Raw genomic sequence first — 13,748 nt, 5'->3', positions numbered from 1 at the left:
CTCTCCATGAGCTTTCTTTCTCCATGAGCTTTCTCTCTCCATGAGCTTTCTTTCTCCATGAGCTTTCTCTCTCCATGAGCTTTCTCTCTCCATGAGCTTTCTTTCTCCATGAGCTTTCTCTCTCCATGAGCTTTCTCTCTCCATGAGCTTTCTTTCTCCATGAGCTTTCTCTCTCCATGAGCTTTCTCTCTCCATGAGCTTTCTTTCTCCATGAGCTTTCTTTCTCCATGAGCTTTCTCTCTCCATGAGCTTTCTTTCTCCATGAGCTTTCTTTCTCCATGAGCTTTCTCTCTCCATGAGCTTTCTCTCTCCATGAGCTTTCTCTCTCCATGAGCTTTCTCTCTCCATGAGCTTTCTTTCTCCATGTTCCAGTTTAGTCTTTATTGGCTTAAATTAATTTCAGTTTTTTTTCCCCCGCTTCCCTCTGGAAAATCAGCTGTTAATGTTAAATAAATACTAACAACTACATTATTTCTGTTGCCATTTGTTATTTTTGTGTATTTTTTAACTTGACTTGTATTGCTGTGTTATGATGTATTATAATGTTGTGTAATAATGTTGTGTTTTACACCTTCTGGTGAAAAAACCAAGGAAAAGGGTCAAACAAAAAACAACATGAAGTGCAGAGGAACAGATATATATATATATTACTGTATATGAGTGGCTGTGTTGAACACACCACCTAATGTTATTACGTTCGGAACCTACTAACCAAAACAGGAAATATATTTATTTTTCAATTACAGTACATGTATTGCAGGCACCACAGTACTACGAGATAAAACAGCTCACTCAATCAAGCCTGATGGTGTTGTAAGTATAAAAACAAAGCTTGCTTTCATTTAATGTTTTTAAAAAGCTTGAAAGGGTATTGGAATGGGGTAATGTCTTAGTGTGGGTTGGGAAGAACGAAATACATTACTCTATATGTGATACAAATCAGGAGCACCTCCTCTAAGAGGATGAATGAAGCTGTTTGAGAAGGTTTTGAATCCGAAGCAACTTGCCTACACATTGGTTTTTAGTACAATAGACCAACATAGCTACTGTAGTAGGTCAAAGCTGTGTGCTGGAAAACCTTGGTAGAGCATGGGTGAAGTACGCATCGTGGTGCTCATGTGAATTTAATTTCTTTTTCAGCTTCAGGCCAATCCTTCCATCTCACTTAAAATGTGTTTTCTTGGTTTTTAAAAAGGTATTTACTGTAGACCAGAACAAAAGTAATGCATTATTTAGGGAATAGTAGGGTGCCATATGGGACAATGATCTGGGGACTTGCAGTGTAAGGTACCACAGCTGTGAACAATGTCAGAGACTCTCAGAAAATACATGTCGGGGGGGGGTCCTAGAACACTGGAATAGAGACTCCAGATTACACAGGGGTCCTTCTATCCGCTCTCCCAAGGTCGACCACTTTCCTAGCTACCAAAAAAAAGTACAATCAGCCTGGTGTCAATGGTTCAATGGTGTGCAAATGCCTGTAGACTGTGTTCAATAGTGACATAAGCCTGGAGCAATCTCAGGGACTCTTGGCAGAAAATGGAAAAAGTGACCAATACACACACAGAATCCATTTTCAACAGAGCCTACCTCTCCCTCGCTAGAGTTTCTAAGACGGAGATGAAGGACAGTCAATTCTGACTATACACACACACAAGGGATAATTCCCAAATGGCACCCTATTCCCTATGGGCCCTCATCAAAAGAAGTTCAGGGTAGCCTAGTGGTTAGAGCGTTGGACTAGTAACCGCAAGGTTGCAAGTTCAACCCCCTGAGCTGACAAGGTACAAGGTACAAATCTGTCGTTCTGCCCCTGAACAGGCAGTTAACCCACTGATCTTAACTGATCTTGCCTAGTTAAATAAAGGTAAAATATATATAAAATATTAGGAATTGTGTGACATTTGGGACTCAGAAAAGATTATTTGAAAAATGTTCAAATATGAAGAAGAATATAATAATAATTGATAATAATTGATTGGACACATACTAGCTGACTGGCATCCTCCAATCGAGGTCCTTAAAAAAACCTTTTTCTCCAAACATCAAGAGGTATAACATGAATTTGTGTCAAGAGATTTTGTCAATCCAACATCTACATTTGATTAGAGAGCCAATCTTTCCAGTTTATATTCTCCAACCTAGGTCCTAGGGGAGAGGCGACATGAGGGTTGGGTGCCCATTCATACCCAGTTTATATTCTCCAACCTAGGTCCTAGGGGAGAGGCGACATTAGGGTTGGGTGCCCATTCATACCCAGTTTATATTCTCCAACCTAGGTCCTAGGGGAGAGGCGACATGAGGGTTGGGTGCCCATTCATACCCAGTTTATATTCTCCAACCTAGGTCCTAGGGGGAGGCGACATGAGGGTTGGGTGCCCATTCATACCCAGTTTATATTCTCCAACCTAGGTCCTAGGGGAGAGGCGACATGAGGGTTGGGTGCCCATTCATACCCAGTTTATATTCTCCAACCTAGGTCCTAGGGGAGAGGCGACATGAGGGTTGGGTGCCCATTCATACCCAGTTTATATTCTCCAACCTAGGTCCTAGGGGAGAGGCGACATGAGGGTTGGGTGCCCATTCTTACCCAGTTTATATTCTCCAACCTAGGTCCTAGGGGAGAGGCGACATGAGGGTTGGGTGCCCATTCATACCCAGTTTATATTCTCCAACCTAGGTCCTAGGGGAGAGGCGACATGAGGGTTGGGTGCCCATTCATACCCAGTTTATATTCTCCAACCTAGGTCCTAGGGGAGAGGCGACATGAGGGTTGGGTGCCCATTCATACCCAGTTTATATTCTCCAACCTAGGTCCTAGGGGAGAGGCGACATGAGGGTTGGGTGCCCATTCATACCCAGTTTATATTCTCCAACCTAGGTCCTAGGGGAGAGGCGACATGAGGGTTGGGTGCCCATTCTTACCCAGTTTATATTCTCCAACCTAGGTCCTAGGGGAGAGGCGACATGAGGGTTGGGTGCCCATTCATACCCAGTTTATATTCTCCAACCTAGGTCCTAGGGGAGAGGCGACATGAGGGTTGGGTGCCCATTCATACCCAGTTTATATTCTCCAACCTAGGTCCTAGGGGGGGAGAGGGTTGGGTGGCGACATGAGGGTTGGGTGCCCATTCATACCCAGTTTATATTCTCCAACCTAGGTCCTAGGGAGAGGCGACATGAGGGTTGGGTGCCCATTCATACCCAGTTTATATTCTCCAACCTAGGTCCTAGGGGAGAGGCGACATGAGGGTTGGGTGCCCATTCATACCCAGTTTATATTCTCCAACCTAGGTCCTAGGGGAGAGGCGACATGAGGGTTGGGTGCCCATTCATACCCAGTTTATATTCTCCAACCTAGGTCCTAGGGGAGAGGCGACATGAGGGTTGGGTGCCCATTCATACCCAGTTTATATTCTCCAACCTAGGTCCTAGGGGAGAGGCGACATGAGGGTTGGGTGCCCATTCATACCCAGTTTATATTCTCCAACCTAGGTCCTAGGGGAGAGGCGACATGAGGGTTGGGTGCCCATTCTTACCCAGTTTATATTCTCCAACCTAGGTCCTAGGGGAGAGGCGACATGAGGGTTGGGTGCCCATTCATACCCAGTTTATATTCTCCAACCTAGGTCCTAGGGGAGAGGCGACATGAGGGTTGGGTGCCCATTCATACCCAGTTTATATTCTCCAACCTAGGTCCTAGGGAGAGGCGACATGAGGGTTGGGTGCCCATTCATACCCAGTTTATATTCTCCAACCTAGGTCCTAGGGGAGAGGCGACATGAGGGTTGGGTGCCCATTCATACCCAGTTTATATTCTCCAACCTAGGTCCTAGGGGAGAGGCGACATGAGGGTTGGGTGCCCATTCATACCCAGTTTATATTCTCCAACCTAGGTCCTAGGGGAGAGGCGACATGAGGGTTGGGTGCCCATTCATACCCAGTTTATATTCTCCAACCTAGGTCCTAGGGAGAGGCGACATGAGGGTTGGGTGCCCATTCATACCCAGTTTATATTCTCCAACCTAGGTCCTAGGGGAGAGGCGACATGAGGGTTGGGTGCCCATTCATACCCAGTTTATATTCTCCAACCTAGGTCCTAGGGGAGAGGCGACATGAGGGTTGGGTGCCCATTCATACCCAGTTTATATTCTCCAACCTAGGTCCTAGGGGAGAGGCGACATGAGGGTTGGGTGCCCATTCATACCCAGTTTATATTCTCCAACCTAGGTCCTAGGGGAGAGGCGACATGAGGGTTGGGTGCCCATTCATACCCAGTTTATATTCTCCAACCTAGGTCCTAGGGGAGAGGCGACATGAGGGTTGGGTGCCCATTCATACCCAGTTTATATTCTCCAACCTAGGTCCTAGGGGACAGGCGACATGAGGGTTGGGTGCCCATTCATACCCAGTTTATATTCTCCAACCTAGGTCCTAGGGGAGAGGCGACATGAGGGTTGGGTGCCCATTCTTACCCAGTTTATATTCTCCAACCTAGGTCCTAGGGGAGAGGCGACATGAGGGTTGGGTGCCCATTCTTACCCAGTTTATATTCTCCAACCTAGGTCCTAGGGGAGAGGCGACATGAGGGTTGGGTGCCCATTCATACCCAGTTTATATTCTCCAACCTAGGTCCTAGGGGAGAGGCGACATGAGGGTTGGGTGCCCATTCATACCCAGTTTATATTCTCCAACCTAGGTCCTAGGGGAGAGGCGACATGAGGGTTGGGTGCCCATTCTTACCCAGTTTATATTCTCCAACCTAGGTCCTAGGGGAGAGGCGACATGAGGGTTGGGTGCCCATTCATACCCAGTTTATATTCTCCAACCTAGGTCCTAGGGGAGAGGCGACATGAGGGTTGGGTGCCCATTCTTACCCAGTTTATATTCTCCAACCTAGGTCCTAGGGGAGAGGCGACATGAGGGTTGGGTGCCCATTCATACCCAGTTTATATTCTCCAACCTAGGTCCTAGGGGAGAGGCGACATGAGGGTTGGGTGCCCATTCATACCCAGTTTATATTCTCCAACCTAGGTCCTAGGGGAGAGGCGACATGAGGGTTGGGTGCCCATTCATACCCAGTTTATATTCTCCAACCTAGGTCCTAGGGGAGAGGCGACATGAGGGTTGGGTGCCCATTCTTACCTAGTTTATATTCTCCAACCTAGGTCCTAGGGGAGAGGCGACATGAGGGTTGGGTGCCCATTCATACCCAGTTTATATTCTCCAACCTAGGTCCTAGGGGAGAGGCGACATGAGGGTTGGGTGCCCATTCATACCCAGTTTGGAGGCTCCGAACTTGGATCAGGGGTTTGGTTTCTCCTTGTTTGTTATTTGGATAAGATAAATGTATGAGTTCTGTATTATTTTGATTAAATGACTTATTTTGATAAGATGTAACATTGAGATGTATTTTAGAAGGTTAATGTCAGCTCTCTGTTAAGTAGCTAGTTCGATGTAAACAGTGTTTTGAGAGTTTTATAGCCAAGCTTTTCTTATTTTCGTAGATCCAACTATATATTTGGTATTTTGGGGGGTATTTTATTAGGATCCCCATTAGCTGTTGCAAAAGCAGCAGCTACTCTTCCTGGGGGTCCAACACAAAACATGAAACATGATATAATACAGAACATTAATAGACAAGAACAGCTCAAGGACAGAACTACATACTGTACATTTCATATCCAATTCTACTGCGTATCGCCACCATGCTGTTACTAAAACAACTGTCTTCACCTGAAAGACTGTTGTCCGGCGCCTTCTGCCATCTCCCTTTGCTTTTTTCTATGTCTTAAATTATTTTTTTAAAGCCTATCAGACTAGGACAAGACAGTGTTGCCATGACAACATAGTTTTGACTGTCGATACCGATACCAGATTTAGTATCACGAGACCATCACGATACTCGATACGAAAACATTACCACTGCAACAAAGAAAAAAAAAGGCATATTAGCCAAAGTCACAGGTATGGCACTTGATCCAGACAGATAAACTCAGCTATTTTCTCTATTCAATCGTTGGGCATGTTTTGAGTTCAATATCTTTATATTAGAATTGTTTTTATCGTCAACATTTTTCAGAGACAGCCATGTATGCATAAATTAATCAATTATACATCCATACGATCAATTTGACTTTATTTTTTACCAATCAATCTATATAACAACACAATGGTAATAATTGATTTGAATGGTAAATCTCGATTGATAGACTGGGTACATCAAGACTTAGTCTAGGTCTACTCCAAACACAGGTGAAGGAATATTCAATAGGATTCTGTGAGCTGATTTTACGGAGCTACAGATGACAAACAATATGTTTCTCTCGTACATTTTGGGACTTATGTTATTGTACTGATCAACAACATTTGCATTGAAGTAGCTTATTTGATAAAAGACTGCCATCATTCAGGAGGCAAGGGGCGGGCCCCACCGGAGCCCAGAATTCACACACACAGTCTGGTCGCTGAGGTAATAGTTCCTCTTTGGGAGAGACGTGAGAGCGAGACCGAATGAACATAGTTTCGATGGCAATCTGCTTTACATTAGCATAATTTGCATGATGGTTTGCATATTACCACAAACAAAATTCTAGGAATAATGAACTGATGATAAGGGAGGACATTGGCTGCGCTGATAAACAGACTGCTGCTACTCTCTGTTGTTATCATCTATCCATAGTAACTTTAATAACTCTACCTACATGTACATATTACATCAACTAAGCGGTGCCCCCCTGTGTATAGTCTCGCTATTGTTATTTTCCTGCTGCTCTTTAATTACTTGTTACTTTTATTTCTTATTCTTATTCATATATTTTTTTTAACTGCATTGTTGGTTTGGGGCTCGTAATTAAGTATTTCACTGTAAGGTCTACTACACCTGTTGTATTCATGTGACAAATAAAATTTGATTTGATTTGATTTATCCGTGAGACACATTTGACAGATGTTCCGAAAGTAACAAATTCTAGAACAAAAAGGTTTTTCTTGTTCTAGTATCAAAAAAGTACAGACATTTCGGTATACTGTGCAACTCTAGGATAGGATAGGATGAGAGGAAAATTGTTAACTCAGCCTCTTGTAAATGATATGGCTGTCACGACTTCCGCCGAAGTTGGTCCCTCTCCTTGTTCGGGCCGCGTTCAGCGGTCGACGTCACAGGCTTTCTAGCCACCGTCGATCCACTTTTCATTTTTGTCTTTGTCTTATCACACCTGGCTTCACTCAACCAATTACTTGTTTATTATTTAACCCTCTGTTCCCCATGTTGTTTTCGTGAGTGATTGTTTATAGTAATTCGGTCCGTGTTTGTGGGCTATCATTGTTGCCTTGTATATTTGTATTTTCTTGAGTAAAGTACTTTAATTACTCATATCTGCTGTCCTGCGCCTGACTCCCTACACCAGCTACACATAGGACCACTACAGAATCACTCACCTGAAGAATGGAGATATCAGGAGTAGACGCCCTCCCAGTTGCAGTGGAGGAGCTTGTTCAGCAGCACGCGACCATGTTGCAACGTCTGGATCAGCCATGGATCACGTGCTGCAGATGATGGATCGTTGGGAGAGAGGAGGAGGATTTCCAGCGCCTCCACCAGCCCCACTACAGCAGGTCCCACTGTCCACCCCTCTTTCATCTGGTCCCAGCGGGATTCAACTCTCGCTCCCGAGGGTGTATGATGGGACGGCTGCAGGATGCCAGGGGTTCCTACTCCAGCTGGAGCTCTACCTGGCGACCGTCCACCCGGTTCCTTTGGGGCGTGAGAGTGTGTCCGCCCTCCTCTCCTGCCTTTCAGGCAAAGCCCTGGAGTGGGCCAATGCCGTATGGAGTGAGGGAGACGCGGCGTTGGACCATTACGCAGAGTTCCCCCGCCGTTTTTGGGCAGTGTTCGACCACCCGCCTGAGGGTCGAGCGGCGGGTGAACGTCTGTTCCACCTGAGGCAGGGGACGAGGAGCACGCATTTCACCTTGGACTTCCGGACCCTGGCCGCCAGCGGGAGGGAACGATCGATCACTACAGGTGCAGTCTGCGCGAGGCCGTCCGTCGGGAGTTGGCCTGCAGAGACACCACCCTCACATTGGACCAGCTGGTGGACCTGTCCATCCGGCTAGACAACCTGCTGACTGCCAACGGACGTCTGGATCGGGACCTGACAGTTCCATCCCCCAAACACATACAAACACTGCCCTAAGTGCAGCACCTCCCAGCTCCATGGGCGTCGGAGTGGAGGTGCTGCACTTAGGGCGACCGGAGGAGGGGCCATTCCCTGCACCATCTGTGGCCGCAGAGGGCACACTGCTGGTCGGTGCAGCGGAGGTTCCTCAAGGAGTCGAGGCAGCAGGCAGGGCACTATCGTGTCACCCCAGGTGAGTCGCGACCAAGCTCACCCAGAGCCCCCTGTTGCTCACATGTATGTGTTTATTTCATTTCCTGAGTTTTCCCCACATTCCCAGCATAAGGCGCTAGTAGATTCAGGCGCAGCTGGGAATTTTTTTGACCGTTCATTTGCCCATAGTTTAGGGATTCCCCTTATTCTAGTGGATCTGCCCTTCCCTGTGCACGCCCTAGATAGTCGACCATTAGGGACCATTAGGGTCCACCGCTGGAGAGAATCAGTCTCTTCCTTATTGATTATCCTGCATTTCCTGTGGTTTTGGGCTTACCCTAGTTGGCCTGTCATGACCCCACTATTTCGTGGCAACAGAGGGCTCTCAAGGGGTGGTCATGAGAGTGCTCAGGGACGTGTATGGGGGTTTCCATCGGTGCGACTGCGGTGAAAAGTCCAGACCAGGTCTCCACCGTGCACATCCCCTCAGAATATGCCGATTTGGCTCTCGCCTTCTGTAAGAAGAGGGCGACTGAATTACCACATCATCGACGGGGGGATTGTGCGAAAAATATTCTGGTAGACGCAGCACTTCCCAGGAGTCACGTTTATCCCCTGTCCAGGAGGAGATGGCGGCTATGGAAACATATGTCTCGGGAATCTCTGGGACAGGGATACATTCGGCCCTACACTACACCTGCCTCCTCGAGTTTATTTTTTGTGAAGAAGAAGGATGGGGTGGTTCTGCGCTGGTGTATTGACTATCGAGGGATCAATCGGATCACTCTGAGGTACAGCTACACGCTGCCTCTCATCGCCAGTGCGATTGAGTCAATGCACGGGGCGCGCTTCTTCACAAAATTGGATCTCAGGAGCTCTTATAACCTGGTGCGTATCCGAGAGGGGGACGAGTGGAAGGCTGCAGTTAGTACCACCCCAGGGCACTATGAGTACCTCGTCATGCCATACAGGTTGATGAATGCTCCATCAGTCTTCCAGGCCTTTGTTGACGAGATTTTCCGGGACCTGCACGGGCAGGGTATAGTGGTGTATATCGACGACATTCTGATATACTCCTCTACACGCGCCGAGCATGTGTCCCTGGTGCGCAGGGTGCTTGGTTGACTGTTGGAGTATGACCTATACGTCAAGGCTAAGAAATGTCTGTTCTTCCAACATTCCATCTCCTTCCAAGGGTACCGCATTTCCACGTCAGAGGTGGAGATGGAGAGTGACAGCATTTCAGCCGTGCGTAATTGACCGACTCCCACCATGGTAAAGGAAGTGCATCAGTTTCTGGGGTTTGCCAACTACTACAGGAGGTTTACCCAGGGGTTTGGTCAGGTAGCAGCTCCCATTACCTCACTGCTGAAGGGGGGACCGGTACGGCTGTAGTGGTCGGCTGAGGCGGACAGGGCTTTTGGTCACCTGAAGGCTCTGTTTACTTCAGCTCTCGTGCTGGCTCATCCGGATCCCTCTTTGTCGTTCATAGTGGAGGTGGACGCGTCCAAGGCTGGGATAGGAGCCGTGCTCTCTCAACGTTCATGCACGCCACCAAAGCTCCGCCCCTGTGCTTTATTTTCGAAGAAACTCAGCCCAGCGGAGTGGAACTATGATGTGCGGAAGTGGGAGCTATTGGTTGTTATCAAGGCTCTGAAGGCATGGAGACATTGGCTTGAGGGGGCTAAACACCCTTTTCTCACCTGGACTGACCACCGCAATCTGGAGTACATCCGGACGGCGAGGAGACTGAACTCTCGCCAGGCAAGGTTGGCTATGTTCTTTACCCGTTTTGTTTTCACTCAATCCTACAGACCAGGTTCCCAGAACGCTAAGGCAGACGCACTGTCCCGGATGTATGACACAGAAGAGCGGTCCATGGATCACACTCCCATACTTCCGGCCTCTTGCCTGGTGGCACCGGTGGTGTGGGAGCTGGACGCGGACATCGAGCAGGCATTACGCACAGAGCCCACTCCCCCCCAGTGTCCAGCTTGGTGCCTGTATGTTCCATATGCTGTCCGCGACCGTTTGATCTATTGGGCCCAAACGTCACCTTCCTCTGGTCATCCTGGCATCAGTCGGATGGTGCGTTGCCTTAGTGGGAAGTACTGGTGGCCCACCTTGGCCAAGGACGTGAGAGTTTATGTTTCCTCCTGCTCTGTGTGTGCCCAGTGCCAGGCTCCCAGGCACCTGCCCAGAGGGAAATTACAACCCCTACCCGTTCCACAACGGCCGTGGTCGCACCTGTCGGTGGACTTCCTGACGGATCTTCCTCCCTCACAGGGCAATAGCACGATCCTGGTCGTTGTGGATCGGTTTATAAGTCCTGCCGTCTCCTCCCTTTGCCTGGTCTCCCTACGGCCCTACAGACTGTGGAGACCCTGTTCATTCACGTCTTCCGGCACTACGGGGTGCCTGAGGACATAGTTTCTGATCGGGGTCCCCAGTTCACATCCAGGTTCTGGAGAGCTTTCATGGAACGTCTTGGGGTCTCAGTCAGCCTCACCTCAGGTTTTCACCCCGAGAGTAACGGGCAGGTGGAGAGAGTGAACCAGGATGTGGGTAGGTTTCTGCGGTCATATTGCCAGGACTGGCCAGGGGAGTGGGCGAAGTATATCCCCTGGGCAGAGATGGCCCAAAACTCACTACACCACTCCTCCACTAACCTCTCTCCTTTCCAGTGCGTACTGGGGTTTCAGACGGTTCTGGCACCGTGGCATCAGAGCCAGATCGAAGCCCCTGCGGTGGACAAATGGTTCAAGCGCTCTGAGGAGACCTGGGACGCCACCCATGTGCACCTACAAGGCGGCAAAAAGCGAGCGCCGACAGCAGTGAGGCCCCGGGTGACCGGGTCTGGCTCTCGACCCGAAACCTGCCCCTCCGCCTGCCCTGCCGGAAGCTGGGTCCGCGGTTCGTGGGGCCATTTAAAGTTCTGAGGAGATTGAACGAGGTATGTTGTAGGTTACAGCTTCCCCCAGATTATCGTTTTAATCCCTCGTTCCATGTGTCTCTCCTCAGGCCGGTGGCGGCTGGCCCACTCCAGGAAGCTGAGGTGCGGGAGGTTCCTCCGCCCCCTCTGGACATCGAGGGGGCCCCGGCGTATGCCGTTCCCATCCTGGACTCGAGGCGTCGGGCGAGGGGCCTTCAGTGCCTCGTGGAGTGGGAGGGGTACGGTCCAGAGGAAGGATGCTGGGTGCCGGTGGAGGATGTCCTGGACCCTTCGTTGCTGCGGGATTTCCACCGTCTCCATTTGACCTTTATTTAACTAGGCAAGTCAGTTAAGAACAAATTCTTATTTTCAATGACGGTCTAGGAACAGAGGTTAACTGCCTATTCAGGGACAGAACAACAGATTTGTACCTTGTCAGCTCGGGGGTTTGAACTTGCAACCTTCTGGTTACTAGTCCAACGCTCTAACCACTAGGCTACCCTGCCGCCCCATCCGGATCGCCCTGCGCCTCGTCCTCCGGGTCGTCCCCGGGGTCGGTGTCGGTGTGCGGCTCTGTCACGACTTCGGCCGAAGGTGGTCCTTCTCCTTGTTCGGGCGGCGTTCAGCGGGCGACGTCACCGCCTTTCTAGCCACCGTCTATCCACTTTTCATTTTCCATTTTTTCTGTCTTTGTCTTATCACACCTGGCTTCACTCAACTAATTACTTGTTTATTATTTAACCCTCTGTTCCCCATGTTGTTTTCGTGAGTGATTGTTTATAGTAATTCGGTCCGTGTTTGTGGGCTATCATTGTTGCCTTCTATATTTGTATTTTCTTGAGTAAAGTACTTTAATTCCTCATATCTGCTGTCCTGCGCCTGACTCCCTACACCAGCTACACATAGGACCGCTACAATGGCCCTAATACAGACGAGTTCCCAGAAACTGCAGGAGGTAGGCTATACAACAGCATCTTCCAATGGAAGTTAACAATGGTTGAGTGTTAGAATCACTCACTCAACCTCTTGTGTATTGATGATGTTAACACTGTGTTACGAATACATGCCCCAGACACATCCAAGGCACTCAGGATAAATCATCTACCTAGCCTATTCTGATTAAATAACGTTTTCTGCAGGTTTCTTCATGGTTCTATATAAAGTCTTGTTCTCAGAACATTAAGAAAACATTCCATAAAAACCACAATAAAACATGGGTAACGTTCAAAGAATGTTCTAAGAATGTTATTTAAAAACATATACATTCTGTTCTCAGTATCAACAAAACTCTCTCTGTCCTCTATCATGCCAAGTGTGATCAGGTGTGTTGGCCACTGATCTAAATGAGTGCTTGTTTCCTTTGAAATAAGGTCTGTTTGAATTGACAGCTTTGTATGAGTTCAAAAAACAAGGGGTGCTTGCTCTATCCTGGTAGCGCAGTGGACTAATTCCATGGATAGGAAACAGAAGATCACAGGTTTGAATCTCAGTGACTGCCACAATAATAAAGAAAAGTGTTTACATAATTAATGCCTAAGCAAATTAATTTCCAAACGTCCTGTCTGTGTTTAGAGTTCAAAACAGATAACCCAAACTAAGCTAGCAGTGTTATTAAAAGTCTTATTTATGCTTGAACCTCCCTGGAACCATAGTAAAACGTTCTCAGAACCTCCCTGGAACCATAATAAAACGTTCTCAGAACCTCCCTGGAACCATTGTAAAAGGTTCTCAGAACCTCCCTGGAACCATTGTAAAAGGTTCTCAGAACCTCCCTGGAACCATAGTAAAAGGTTCTCAGAATCTCCCTGGAACCATAGTAAAACGTTCTCAGAACCTCCCTGGAACCATAATAAAAGGTTCTCAGAACCTCCCTGGAACCATAATAAAAGGTTCTCAGAACCTCCCTGGAACCATTGTAAAAGGTTCTCAGAACCTCCCTGGAACCATTGTAAAAGGTTCTCAGAACCTCCCTGGAACCATAGTAAAAGCTTCTCAGAACCTCCCTGGAACCATAATAAAAGCTTCTCAGAACCTCCCTGGAACCATAATAAAACGTTCTCAGAACCTCCCTGGAACCATAATAAAACGTTCTCAGAACCTCCCTGGAACCATAATAAAAGTTTCTCAGAACCCCCCTGGAACCATTGTAAAAGGTTCTCAGAACCTCCCTGGAACCATTGTAAAAGGTTCTCAGAACCTCCCTGGAACCATTGTAAAAGGTTCTCAGAACCTCCCTCCATCCTAAATATATAAGTTCCCAAAACAGGCAAAATGTTCACTTCCGTTCTCAGAATGTTTAAAAAAAACGTTCCGTTTTACCTGTCAGTAAATTTGTGGTTTCATTCCCAGAACGAATGGGAAACCAAAAACGTACATTCCCACTACTTCCAAGCAACCAAATGTGCTAGCTGGGTTTTATTTCCTAAAATCCTATGAATGAATCACGCATTTTTGGATTAATGATAATGACAACAAAAATTGGC

General features: G+C 47.8%; 1 protein-coding gene across 2 annotated transcripts in view; it reads right to left on the bottom strand.

Moving 5' to 3' along the window:
- LOC115114039 (vasoactive intestinal polypeptide receptor) overlaps nucleotides 1–13,748 on the bottom strand; it is a 126,459-nt gene that overhangs the window by 111,855 nt on the left and 856 nt on the right. The gene's annotated exons all lie outside the window — the stretch shown is intronic.

Source organism: Oncorhynchus nerka, linkage group LG9b (genome assembly GCF_034236695.1).
Source record: "Oncorhynchus nerka isolate Pitt River linkage group LG9b, Oner_Uvic_2.0, whole genome shotgun sequence".
Lineage (NCBI taxonomy): Eukaryota > Metazoa > Chordata > Actinopteri > Salmoniformes > Salmonidae > Oncorhynchus > Oncorhynchus nerka.
Note: the sequence above shows the minus strand (reverse complement) of the source record. Positions and strands in the feature narration are given on the sequence as shown.